This window comes from Strigops habroptila, chromosome 1 (genome assembly GCF_004027225.2).
Source record: "Strigops habroptila isolate Jane chromosome 1, bStrHab1.2.pri, whole genome shotgun sequence".
NCBI lineage: Eukaryota > Metazoa > Chordata > Aves > Psittaciformes > Psittacidae > Strigops > Strigops habroptila.
In genome coordinates, this window is record NC_044277.2 from 65,956,388 (window position 1) to 65,969,858 (window position 13,471).

General features: G+C 40.8%; 1 protein-coding gene across 6 annotated transcripts in view; it reads right to left on the minus strand.

Moving 5' to 3' along the window:
* LOC115606092 (poly(rC)-binding protein 3-like) overlaps positions 1-13,471 on the minus strand; it is a 488,875-nt gene that overhangs the window by 135,056 nt on the left and 340,348 nt on the right. The window lies entirely within an intron of this gene.

The window sequence follows — 13,471 nt, forward strand, 5'->3', positions numbered from 1 at the left end:
TATACAGTGAGTTAGAGCTGAAAACTAACAAAAAAAAAAAAAAATCCCCCAACACCCCTGATCAAGCAGAGTGCCTCCACCAGCAGTGCGCAGACCTAGAGCTTCTGCACCACTTTGCAAACTAGTAGTTTGCACTGTGCAAGTAGCTGGATGCTGCCTGCTCTGACACAGGGAGGAGCGGACAGGGCAGGGTGGGAGAAGGGGGTGGTTTTGGTCCCATTTGACTGCTTGTAAGCTCTGCAATGCCTTTGGGATAGTAATTTCAAGTCTGCTTATGGCAGGATGACAACAGCTAGGTTCATCTGAGGGGAAGCCGATAGTCACTGTCACCTAATTCCTCACACAGACGTTCCCAAACGGAATCACTGCAAAGGGACAGCACTCAGCGGATGTCCCTCCAAGTCTCATGTCTCAGTATTTATACACAAATCTATGTAAAAGTAGTTAATCCTGTTGACTAACCTCATGCTTCTTCAGAACTGATAAAAGCTATCTGAAATTATCCGTTTCCTCTGTTCAGTTTCCAACAACTGAACAATAAACTTCTCTTTTACTACAAATAAATGTTATTTTTTCCCATTTCATTCCCATGCCCTCCTCTGATCATACTTGTTTGTCCCGCTGCAGTGAACACTGCTTTCTCATACTAAACCCCTTCACATACAGGCTTAAGCTCAAAGCACCCTTATCCTCAAAGGATGTCCAGAGATGTTTTTTGCTGCTTTATTAATTCCCTGAGTTTAAGCATGTGCCCTACATAACAAAGAGCATACTTTTAGAAGATCATTTGGAGAAACGGATTTTAAAGAGAGAATATTTAAGTGAAGCTCGTACAAAACCCTAGTCCAAAAATCACGTGCACAGGCTTGCAAGAACAAAACTGCCCTCAACATTTCTAGACTTCCTAGTTTGAGCAGGGACAGAAACATTCATTTCAACAAAGAGCTTGCAGTAACCCAGAGTGCACAGATGCAGAACAATAACACCACCACCACCAACACAGACTAAGCATTGCCGGGCCAAAGCTGCCAACCTGTGGGCTGACAAAGCACTCCCTGAGGACAGGGGAGAGAGAAGCAGAGACCCCCATTCTGGCACTGTCAGGGTGGAGGTCCATGGAGCCCAGCCCAGCAGCCAAAGGTATGGCAGGACATCAACTGTATCTGCAAGGTATTGCAGTATAGCTAATGAACCCTACTGGTTCCACGTGCTAATTTCTACGTAGGTTCCTGCTTTTACTTCAAGCAGTACAAAGATGGGTGTCTGCAGCAGCAGTACAGACATGCTTTCCATTGCAAAGGTGTGGAGAGAACCTCTGCTGAAGGAAAAACAAACTATCCTCAACAACAAAAAACCCTCCAGGTGGATAATGAGCTTACCTGGAAACAAACATGACCTATGACTTAAATAGGTGCCCAGTTGTAACTGAGTAACGAGACAGCAAAAATAAGTCACTAATGGAGTGAAATGCAAGCTTGTATGCATGGTGTGAAAATCCAGCCAGCCAGGCAGGTGAATAAATTGGCGGAACTGAGCCACTGATGCCAGAAGTGGAAGAAAAATATCCTTCTCTCTGAATATTGGATGGGTTTTGTGTCTTTCGCTTCCTGGATCAGCTACCATTAGAGAGTTCAAAGAGAGAAAAAAAACCTGAAATATTTTCTCATTTTGCCAAAAGGCCTTGTTTGAGTTGATCTGTCTTGACCTGGTCCTCAGTGTTTTTCATGATGCTTTGCTACACAGCTTTTCCAACCTATAGATAGAAATGGTGGAGGACTCTTGCAACCTCCTTTAAAAGGATGCTGAAAATGTAACGAGAAAAACTGCATGTGTAGAAACATGCCTCACAGAGAGGTATTCAGAAGAGCTCTCCTCTGTAAGCTTGGAAGTATTCAAACACCATTTGCTTTACAGATCAAAATGCTGTATTGATGATAAATCTAAGAGACAGATGACAGAAATCTCCATAAGCAATATTCCTAAATGAAAATGTATAAAGAAACGATACTATTTACTTTGTAGACTATTTATACTAAATATATTAGTATATATTAGTTTTAAACTGTTCATTAAATATTCCACAAATAGATCAGGGTAAGACTTCTTGTTTTATAGAAAAACTATTGCCTGGAAGCGCTTTAAGTTAAATCGTTATGGAAATGGAAACCTGGATCAGATACACTGGGTCCTGGTGTTTGACATAATTTCCTGGAGAAGCCAATCTATATATGGAAAGCTATCCTCAAGCACTGGTTGAAATTTTCCCTTAAACACTGTTTTGTTTGATAAGTGAAAACTGACACCACCACCAAATCATCTGGTATTAGTGTTCTTTTCTTTTACACATCCCTGCCCTTGGAAAAAAAAATAATAATGGATTATGCTATTTCTTTGTCTGAATAAAATGTTGCAGTTCCGGAGATAAAGACGTATTCAGCTGAGCAATTAAATAGCTAAATAAATGAATCAGCAGAGCAGAAGTGACAGATTTAATTACTGCTTAGAGCTAGGAAGGGGAACTAATTATGGGGTTCATGAACCACATGCCATTCTTCTCCTTAAGCATGTGCTTTGATTCTTCTGGATCAAGCTCTGCAAATGCAGTAGCACCATGCACCAGATGTAAAAAATTAAAAAAATAAAAAAAAACTATCAAAAATTTGGAAATAAAGTCTAATCTTTGAAGAAAGAATAGTCAATACTCTCTTAAAAGCCGATGTTCAATCGAGTCAATACCATGAGTTAGAGGAACTTTCTTTTAGATAAGCACTAAAAATGTAGTTCTCCAAAAAATGAAAGCACAATGAAGTTCACTGGATGTGAATATATCAAAGATTGCAACAGAAAGCTGCAGTAATTGAGGCATAAAGCATGTAGCTGTATCAAGTGATTAGGAGCCCTATTCATCAGAAAGTATCTGTAGCTGGGAGGCCTGAGAAAGCTGTTGATCTTAGCTCTCTTCTGCTTTGGTCAGTCCACCACAGGAAGCAATACAGTTCAAAAGATGCTTTTGTGGCCACCAACTGCAAAGCCACTAGCAGTAGAAAAACCCGTTCCTCAGTTTCTGCCTTCTGTCCCATTTCTCTACTTTGCAGTTACTTTAACATCCTAATTTTATCCTAGTTTGATAAGACTGTCAATGCCAATTGTTTGACCTTCATATTAAAATCATGAGCCTTGTGGTATAGTCCTATAAACACAGAATGTTTCCCCTCATTAGTGGGAGGGACGAAGAGGAGAAAACCTTATGTTCTGTATCTGAATCACATTGTTGAATGAATTGCATAATTTTTGTGAGTTTACAGCTATTTTATACAGTTTAAAAGAGATGTGTATTGTTTAAGAGAAAGGGAGGGGGAAGGGGAAGAGGAGAGGGAAGGGGAAAGAAAAAGGAGAAAAGGAGAAAAAGGGGAAAGGGAGAAAGGAAGAAAGGAGAAAGGGGAAAAGGGGAAGGGGAGGGAAAAGAGAGAAAGAGGAAAGGAAAAAGGAAAGGGAGAAAGAGGAAAGGGAAAAGGAGAAGGGGAATAGGGGAAAGGATATAGCTGTGTTCTCCTTCCACACCACCAGTAATTCTGTCAGAATAAGAATAATTGTGTCCAAACCCAGAGATGTAGGGTGATCCCTGGGAAGGCTCACTGGATGATCACAAATGCCATCATCATCCAAGATCACAACATCAGCTCTGCTTGGCTGAAATTCTGTTCTCTGAAGGTAGGCAAAACCAAGGTCTATTGCATCAATAAAGTCCAAAATGAAGCCCTATCTTGAAAATCAGTGTCTGAGATTCTGTATCAAGGGAGATTGTATCTGCAGGGAACCAAGAGCACTGTACATACAAGATAAGATAAAAACAGGACTTTTTTTTTTTTTTTAATGGAAATATAATATAGCCCCATAAAAGTGGCATCCCTTGCTTGGAATTCCAGTGCAGTTAGACCACAAGAAAATGCACTTTGTACTTAGAAACACAGCAAAGCAGAGAGGAGCTGATCTTCAAAAAGGACCCTATATGCAACACATTATGTACAAGTTGCATTAGCACTCATACCGTATGAATTTTACAGCATCTGTTATCCATGTTAATAAAATGTGATGTCTACAGAAAGTCACTAAGGTACTAGTGATCATGAACCTTGCAGAACACTTGTACAACTGGTATCTCATAATAGAGATATTACGATTGTATAAATAACCTCAGTGGAGCATGAGGAGTTAGCGGGAAAGGACCCCATGGGCAGGGGCTGCTAGTCAGCAGACTGCAAAGGACAAAGGTAGAGTATACTCTAGATGCACAACACTTCTGATCTCAGAAGGCAAAACCTGCTGTATTTATCTCACAGTCCCTGCCAGGTTCACATGGAAATGACCATTTAAGTACCTGAGGTGTCACTCTCAAGACAGGACATGATCAGCACTTGCATTTGCGTCCAAGAGCACAGCCCCAAAGGAATACAAGGCATTTGGAAGAGTCGGCCTTCCTCACCACCTGGAAGGAAGGCTGACTCTGTGAATCGACCATCTTCTGCTCTCACTGCAGAAGAAATCCCTCAAGGGATAATTGAAACAGTAGTCATAGACCAGAAGTGAATTTGTCATTGTTTTGTTTTATACCCTTTTGCTCTCAAACTTGCACTTGGATGTCCACCCTTAAGTCTCGCTTAACATAATTTTGCAGTGTTTCACCACCCAGCCAGTCTGGTGCTGTGGAGAGACAAGATGAAACAGAGTGAAACCAGTAGGTTCTCAGCAGAAAACAAAGGGTGCACAGGGTATATTGAGACATCCGAGTCTCCACTGGCAGGGTCATAGAAGCCCAAAGCTGGCAAGTATTTCCTTCCTATTTCAAGAAGGTCAGTGGGGGATGGACACGAAGGCAGGACTTCAGTAGCAGGGAAAGGATTAGCTCTAATAGGCATGAACTAATTCTTCTTCTGCAAAAAGCAGATGGCAAAGCAACACTCCACAGTTATGGGTAAGCCCTGGGTTTTCAAACAGGCTCCGACTCCATGTTTAGTTGTTACAGGGAAGGAAGCAGGTCATTTTTCACTGCCGTGGGTAGCGTGCCAGTTTATCAAAGCTGCCCTTGGGGAAGTTTGCTTGTGAAGATTTACAAAAGAGGTGACTAAGTATGTCAGTGGGTGTAAGAAGAGTTGGTAGTTGACTGGTACAAAAGAAAAATTACTGTGTTCTTTGTAAAAAGTCTAAATAACATTTATACACTACTAATCACAGAGCTAAAAATAATTTCAAATCACCCACCCTTTCCTCTTTTAAAATTCAAGTTTCTTTTTTTTGGTTTTTTTTTAATTTTTGTGTGCTCTATTGCATTTTGCTAATAGTTCATCGAGTAAATATTCAGTCTTCGCTGAAGACTAATATAAAAAAATCAAGCTCCCTGACAATAATGACAACTGAAATAACGGAAGCCACTGTCCAATCCAAAAGCACCCAGCCATGATGCCCGGAGGGTTTTCATTGAGAAGGACAAGGATGCCTGCATACAAAAGTCAGAGCTTGCTTACTGTTGGAGTAAGTTGTATCTGACAAAAAAAAACCAATATGCCAAGGAAGCATGTGAACTGAGCCTGAGCAAACCTCAGAGAAAGTGCCTCCTTTCTCCTAGTGCATTGGTATACAAAAGAGGAGGTAGCCATAAGGAGTATGAAATAAGGAGTAAGAAATCTGATCCTCATGAGCCTCACAGTGCAACTCTTAACCTACCAGAGATAACAAAAAGGGGGATCATAATATGGCTCACTGTGACATGTTTGAATAGTTAGAATAACTAGTTGTCATGATTTCTAAAACCAGAGAAGCAGTTACATTGTAAAATTCTGCTACTTTGAAAAACACTGTCTGCAGCATGAGGGAAGAGCACAGGTACAGGATGGACCAAGAGAACAATTCACAGATCTAATTCCATCACCTGAGGTCACCTAAGGATGGACCTAAGAACAATTCACAGGTCTAATTCCATCTGCCAGCTTGAAGGAACAAAGCTCCAGGGCACAAAAATCAGTCAGACAGCTGTGGAACAGACTTGGGAAGTTCCGCTCCTAGATTCTGAATTTGGCTACTGAATTTGTAATGTCTGGAAATTCCCATGGCGGAAGGCATAGAAATTACCAAGACAAAAATCCCCAGAACGCAGAGAAGTTGGGAAGTCAAAACTGAACCCTGCTTTGTGGTTCAAATCTCAAATGCAGATAGTGATGGCAGAATATCCATCCATCCTAAATGAAGATTGTTTTTAACACTAAATTGTTGAATTCACAGCAAAGAACTTGGAGTAGAAGAGGGAGAAACTGAGATAGCCAGGAGTGGAGAGTGAAATGTTGATAATGTTGCCTTCATTTTGGAACGAGTAGCATGGGACATACAACTGAGACCAGGGACGCTCCCCGAATTTCTAAAAATAATAATGCCACGATTATTCCTCATTTAAGACTCTAAACATTTTGCATGCCTTTTATTCTAGAACCAGCACAAGACTTTCAACAGCTCAGACAAAACTGACAGTCAGTCCTCCTAAAATAACAGATGGGACAGGGCCACCCCTGCCTGCTGCAGAAAAGTGGGGAATTGCAATGGAGAGATCTAGAGGATCCACGCTGCTAATCTGGCTGCCTCCGAGGATTGATACCAGTCAGCCATCACAGCTGCTGGCACTGGGCATTCTACCAATAGTTTCCACTCCTACTTTTGGGGCGGCAGCAGTTTCAGACAACCTGTTTTTCCCTGTCCTAATATGGACAAAATTGGCGGGGGGGCAGATGTTAAGGGATGTGCACTTTGTCTTCCCAGCAGCCTGCTACCTTAGGCAATTTCTACTTTGCCCGTGCTCACAGCCAGTCCAGTTTGCTGCTGCAAGCTGAGGGCTCAGTTTAACTTTGCTTCTTCTACATTCTCAGAAGATTCAGCAAACACTACATTCACCAGTGTCATAATTCTTCTGAGAGTCAAGGGCCTTGACCCTAAATGTGTGAAATCCACCTCGTGTCAGTCTTAATTCCATCTCCAGGGTCATCAGTATATATTTCTCAAAAAAGCAAACAGTTCATCTCTAATGATCAATATTTTTTTAATATGCTGTCTGTATTATGCTATTCAACAGTGAAATTCTTGATGTAAAAGGCTACTGTGAGACATTTCAATATGCTGGTGCAACGTAATCATATCACTGATAAACATATCAGTGTGCCAGGGTAGAGCTTGGCTAGTTTGATCAGGAAAATACTGAAAAGCCATAAATAATAGATTTAAAACCAGGAACAGCTTTGAAGTGTGTATTGGCAGTCGCTCATTGTACAGTACTGTCAGAACATGTGTTGCATCAATATTGGCAGATAACACTCAAATTTCAGCAAATATTAGTGTTTCGAGCTAGAGTTATTAAAGCCTTATGCAGGTGTATTTGTTACAGCTTGTCTGAGAGATTATACCATTGTTGGTATAATCCACTAGTGTAGCAACAACAGGGAAAACTGTTAATTTTGTTTAACATAAAACTATACTTGGCCATACCATGATGACTTTTTATATCCAACTTTATGTCCTACTTAATTCCATTATTTTTTTTTTTTAATGTCTGAAGGAAGGAATACTTCAGTGATACTCACCAAGTTCAGACCCCTTTTCCACTCGCAGATTTCCACTGTGCCTCTTGAGATTCACTTTGTGTTTCAGTGCCTTAGCTACACGGACATAAAATAATAACCTTCTCCTACCTCACAGAGCTGCTATTAGCACAGCCCATTTAGATTCTGAAGTGTTGCAGCATTATGGGAGAAAAATGCTTTATCTGTGTGCCATTTTGTGTGTACATTTTCAACCAAGCTTTAAAAAAAAAAGTAAATCAAAATCCGTCTCTTGAACATTTGCTTTTTCATTTTCTTTTCTAACTTCCATCCTTTTGTTTTGTTTTGTACTGTGTTGTGTCTCCTGGTACAGCCTTCTTCCTCCTTCAGTCACATTTCTGTGTCATATAACTGTGATGAGGTTTCTCTCATCACATCTTATTTTTTCCACCATTGCATTCTTTTCTCTCCCATATTGTCAGGCTTTCTAGATTGAGAATAGATAACTATTCCCAAACTTACTCACATATTTGTATCTCCTTTCTTATTGCCCTGAGCCTTTCCTTTCCTGTCTATGTGCCATCCTGCTTCCCCTCCTGAAAGCAATTTTTCACTTTACAGAGGTGAAGAAGAGCCCTGCACCAGCAAGCATTCATTGATGAGGAGGCAGGGAAATTAGAAAGAGTGGCTGATCAGAGAGCTTTTATTCAGGATACATGTAGGCCTTTAGCTATATGTAAAACACCTCAGAGGTAATGTATGCTTCAGGGCAGGGATGGTGTCTGCCTGAAGTAATCATTTCTCCAGTCCTCACTGCAAAAAAGCTGCTAACCTTGCAGAGGCCCTAGAGTTGCTACAGCTCGAAGCCCAGGAGGCTCTTCAGGTTAAATCTTACATCTTGGCCTCAACTGGGAACCAAAATCAAAGCTGCTTCACACTACAAAACATGTGGTTTATGGGCTGATCACAGCCCAGGTGCTGATGGCTCCCAGCTGCTTATTCCATTGTCCTGTGCAGTAGACTTTCAAAAAGTGCAAGTCAGAAGCAATCAATGCTTTCATTTACCTTGATTTCACTCATTTGGAGGATCTAGATCCGTTCTCAGAAAAAGAAGTTAACAGTCTCATTGTTAAGCCTAATTAAAAATGATGGTTACAACCACAACTGCAACTTGGCCTTTCCAAGAACTCAGATTCCACCAGAATTTATTCCTAGAGGAAGAATAGATTTATTATTTATAGGTATAATGATACTAGTTTTTATATTTACTTCCCTTTCAGGGATGGCAGGTGCATTTTAAAAGCTTGGTAATTTTTTAGTTCCAAACGATAAGCTATCTCCTCCATGTGAATCTCGAGAAATGTTAAAGTTGGCAATACGTTGCTCGAAAGCCGTACTTTATTAGGGCTCAAACCAGACCCATTGTTTTCGTGCAGAGCAGCAGGCTCAGGGAGAAATCAGCACCTCTCCTCTTGGAGTGGCTCATGAGCAAAAGCTCGCAGGACTAACCCTGCAAGGCACTGATATAATCCAGTACCATACTTTGCTGCTTTAGGGTGCAGTGCACAGCTGCTGCCGGGATATACCCAGGAATCATGTCTGTATACACCTGCATGTTTACAAGAGACGGAACCTGCCATTTGGATTCTGCTGATGAGTGGGGAAATCTGGGCAGCTGCCCAAAGATGAAATTTGCCTCTAGTTTGGGGTATCTGCTTGCTATTGAAATCCCATCAAAGCATCTGGAAGTTTTGCTGTCTCAGTCTTCCTCACTTTTGGGGCAGGACATACACACATGCACATATATCCATATCTAAACCTCTGTGTATATCTGGGTATAATTTTCATAAAACACATGATTTCATAATTGCAGAATATTCCTAGAACTCATCCCTCTGAATTGTACTGCAAGCTGCACTGAAACCTCTAATGTTTCAGAGGTGATTATTTTGGTATGATCACTTTTTCATTTGTCTGTGTATATTTTCCCAAGCTGTTTTTTCCGCCTTCCACTCCTTCTTTCTTATCCTTTATCCATGCATGCTCATTACAACCTTTCCTTTCTCTAGTAATTTTTTGCAAATGGTTTCCTTTGATTTTTTTTACCATGGTTTGAATTTTATGAGCGTTCCCTTCATGTTTTAGTGCCTTTTCTGAATGGGCACAGAAGAGAGAGAAAGCAATTCAGAAAAAGAAAAATAATTAATTTAGAACTTCACCTACATACCTCATGTCTGGTCATTTCTTTGGGGAAGGCAGGGAATATGGAAAGAGAAACTCCCCAGAGCTCTCATTTTTCCTAGATTCTTTCAATACACAGCACAGTAAAGGAAATTACTAGAAGTTCTTCTGAAAGTGGAAGTCATTTCCCACCCAGAAAAATAGAAAAGAATATCAACTCTGGCAAGTTAAATTTAATAAGCCCAGGCAAAAAAGATTTTGAAAAGCAATTTGCTAAAGGCATAAAACCAATAATAAAATGGTTTTTAAGCACATGAGAAACAGGAAGTCTGACAGAAAATCCGTATGGCTGATAAGTAACTGGGGTATGAAAGGGGAACTCAAATAAGATCAGACTGTACACTAGCAAAGTGAAAAGAAATCTTTACACAGGTGTTCATTGCAGAAAAGACTTTGGAGGTTCCCAAGCCAAACCCTTTCTTTACAGGGAACAAGTCACTTAGAACTCGTCAAGACAATAGGAAATACAAGTTGAAGTAAATGGTCACTCTTCACAATGCAGAGAAATTTCTAGTCAATCAGTGCAGGGAAATGTGCTGCTTAACATAGTCATAAGTAATTTGGATGAGGCTGATTAGTGAGGTGACAGTTAATCATGCTAGATTATTTAGGGTATTAAAACCCAAGGGTGACTGAAAAATTGCAGAACGATCTCAAGTATGCATGATTTGTGATAAAAGTGTGGATGAAAGCTCATAAACATTGAATTTGTAATAAAACCAGAGTCCTAACTATACATAGCCAGCGATGAGCTTTAAGTCAGCTGTTACCACTCTAAAATATGGCTACTGCAACTGGAGAAACAGTGTACCGTCCTGTGAAAACATCAGCCTAAATTAAAGGGAATATTGTGAATTATTAGGAAAATAAAATTAAAGAGGGCAGTATTAGTGCCACAGAGAGAATGTGCCTTATCTTCTAAGCCCTGAGAGACCACCTGATGTAGAAAACATATAGACAAGGATGATAAGGTGATTGATGGTCAGGGACAGTATCTGTGTAAGAAAACATATAGACAAGGATGATAAGGTGATTGATGGTCAGGGACAGTATCTGTGTAAGAAACAATAAGCAGGTTGGGATAACTCAGTTTGGAAAAGAGCTCAGAAAAACATACCAAAAACACTAACATCCTGTGCCACACTGAGAAGGGTAAAACAGGAGAAGCTATTCACCCCTAGTAGTAATACAAGAAGGACTTTTTACAAGAGCATGTAATGATAGGACAAGGGGGAATGGTGTAAAACTGAAAGAGAGAAGATTTAGATTAGATATTAGAAAGAAATTCTTTACTGTAATGGTGGTGAGACACTGGAACAGGTTGCCCAGAGAAGCTATGGTTGCCCCATCCGTGGCAGTGCTCAAGGCCAGGTTGGACGAGGCTTTGAGCAACCTGGTCTAGTGGAAGGTGTCCCTGCCAATGGAGTTGGAACTAGATGATCTTTAAGGTCCCTTCCAACCCAAATCATTCTGTGGTTCGATGATTCCCTGAAAGAGCAGCAAAGGAGATGCTGGAGTGACAGATTAAAGACTAAAAGAGGCAATATGCTTTTTTATAGAATGCATAATTAAGTTATGGAATAAAATGTTAGAAGATATTGCAGATGTTAGGAACGTGAACAAATTAAAAAAGCAATGAAACAAATTCATGGGACATCCCTCTTCTCTGCCCAGCATTTATTAGAAAAAAAAAGATATTTATTAGAAAAAAAAAAGTTTCTAGCCAAGTCTTTAAACTTCAGACCAGGAAAGGCTGAGAAAAGTACTGGAAAACATATCCCTCTAAAGCTTCCATCTTACACTCTTGAAATTTATGGTGTCACCTATGTTCAAAGAAATAGACCAGGCCTATCAGTTAGGCCCATCAGAACCATTTTTCTGTTCTTACTCTTGAGAGAGTTGTGCTTTGGGCAGAAGACCTGCACAGTTCAGCATGGAGGCACATGGTTGCCCAGCCAACCACTAACAATGCATGTCAGGAGAGCAAAAGGAGGCCAGAGGGTTTCTCGTCTTGTGGTGGGAGCTGTACAGCATCCATGCCCATGCCTAAGAGCAATCTGAGCCAGTCAGAAGCTCTGGTCACCACTCTGGCTTTCACCAAAAACGAGCGTTTATTTCACTCAGTAATGTTGGTTTTCGTCGGAGGAGTTCTGGGGCCATAAAAAGAAGGATAAAGTTCTGCCCTTGTGAGAAAAATCTCTTCTGCTCACAGATGCATTGAACAGGAGAGTCCCTTATTTTCAGATGTGTCTCGATACACAGATGGTGAAAGATTTTGAAAGAGAAATCATTGCTGGAATGAAAAATCCCACCAATTCCACAACATTTTCTTCCCCTCATTTACCCAGTCCCCAAAGCCTATCAGATTTATTCTTTAAGCAAAAGAATATTTGAAGATTGAGAGAACTGGTGAAAAAAGTGATGTGCATTTTAAGCAGAAGAAATAAGTAAGATAGAAAAAGAAAAAAAATAAAATAGAGAAAATATAAAAATATATTGAACTTGGAACTGTCCAGGCTAGTAAATTACCCAAATTGACCTATTTTTACCTTATACTTGTTTACAAGGTCTGCAGAACTCTTCACTTGTGTGGATTAAACATGCTTCACTGACTTTTTTGTTCCATTTAACAAAAAACCACTATCCATGCTGGCAGCCTGGTGTATATGACCACTCCTGCAGTGTTTCCTAGCAGCAATGACTTAACATTTTGTTAAAAATAATGATCTGCATTTTCATTGTTCTTTTCCTTCAAAATACAAAGGGTCTATGGAATATTATTAAAATCCTTAAAGCAGCCATTTAAGTAAGTAAAACCAAATTATGTTGGAATTGTCAGGTTGGAGGGGATCTTTGGGACTCATCTGGGCCCACTCAAGCAAGATCAGTTTTGAAGTTACATCCATATCCAAAGGTTGCTCAGGGACTTGGACAGTCAACTTTACCGTATCTCCAAGAATGGAGATGCCACAGACTCTCTGGGTACATGGGCCAGGATTAAACCCCCTCCACCCTGTCCCCCAAGGCAGAAAAGATTTTTCTGATGCTTAGACAAAATTCAACTTGTGTTGCAACTTGTGTGTGTTGCCTCTAGAATTATTATGGTGCGCTGCCTAGAAGAGTCTGGCTTCATCTTCTCTGTACATTGCCAGTAGGTAGTTTAAAACAATTAAATTCCCCCCTTATTTTCAGGCTGAACAAACCCCTGTCAGCTTCTCCTTGCATGTCCTGTGCTCCAGCCACCTGATGCTCCAAGAGACTCATGCCAGTATGTCAATGTCCATCTTACACAAGGGAATCCGAACCAGGGCACAGTCCTCCAGGCAGCGTCTCACAAGTGCCACGCAGAGGGCAAGCAAGAATCACTTCTCTCAACCTGCTGCTTACATTCTTGCTAGTACAGCCCAGGATGCAGCTGACCTTCAGGATGCACTGGTGACTTATGCTGGAGTTGTTGTCTGCTGGGACCCCCAGGACTTCTTATGCAAAGCTGCTTTGTAGCCATTTAGGTGCCCAGCCTGTCCTGCTGCATGGGCTCACCCTGCCTCGAGTTCTGGAATGTGCATTTGCCTGTGCTGAGCTTCCAAAAGTTACTGCCAGATTGCTCCTCCAGCTCGTTGAGAGTCCTCTGAACGGCAGCCCTGCACTCTGGT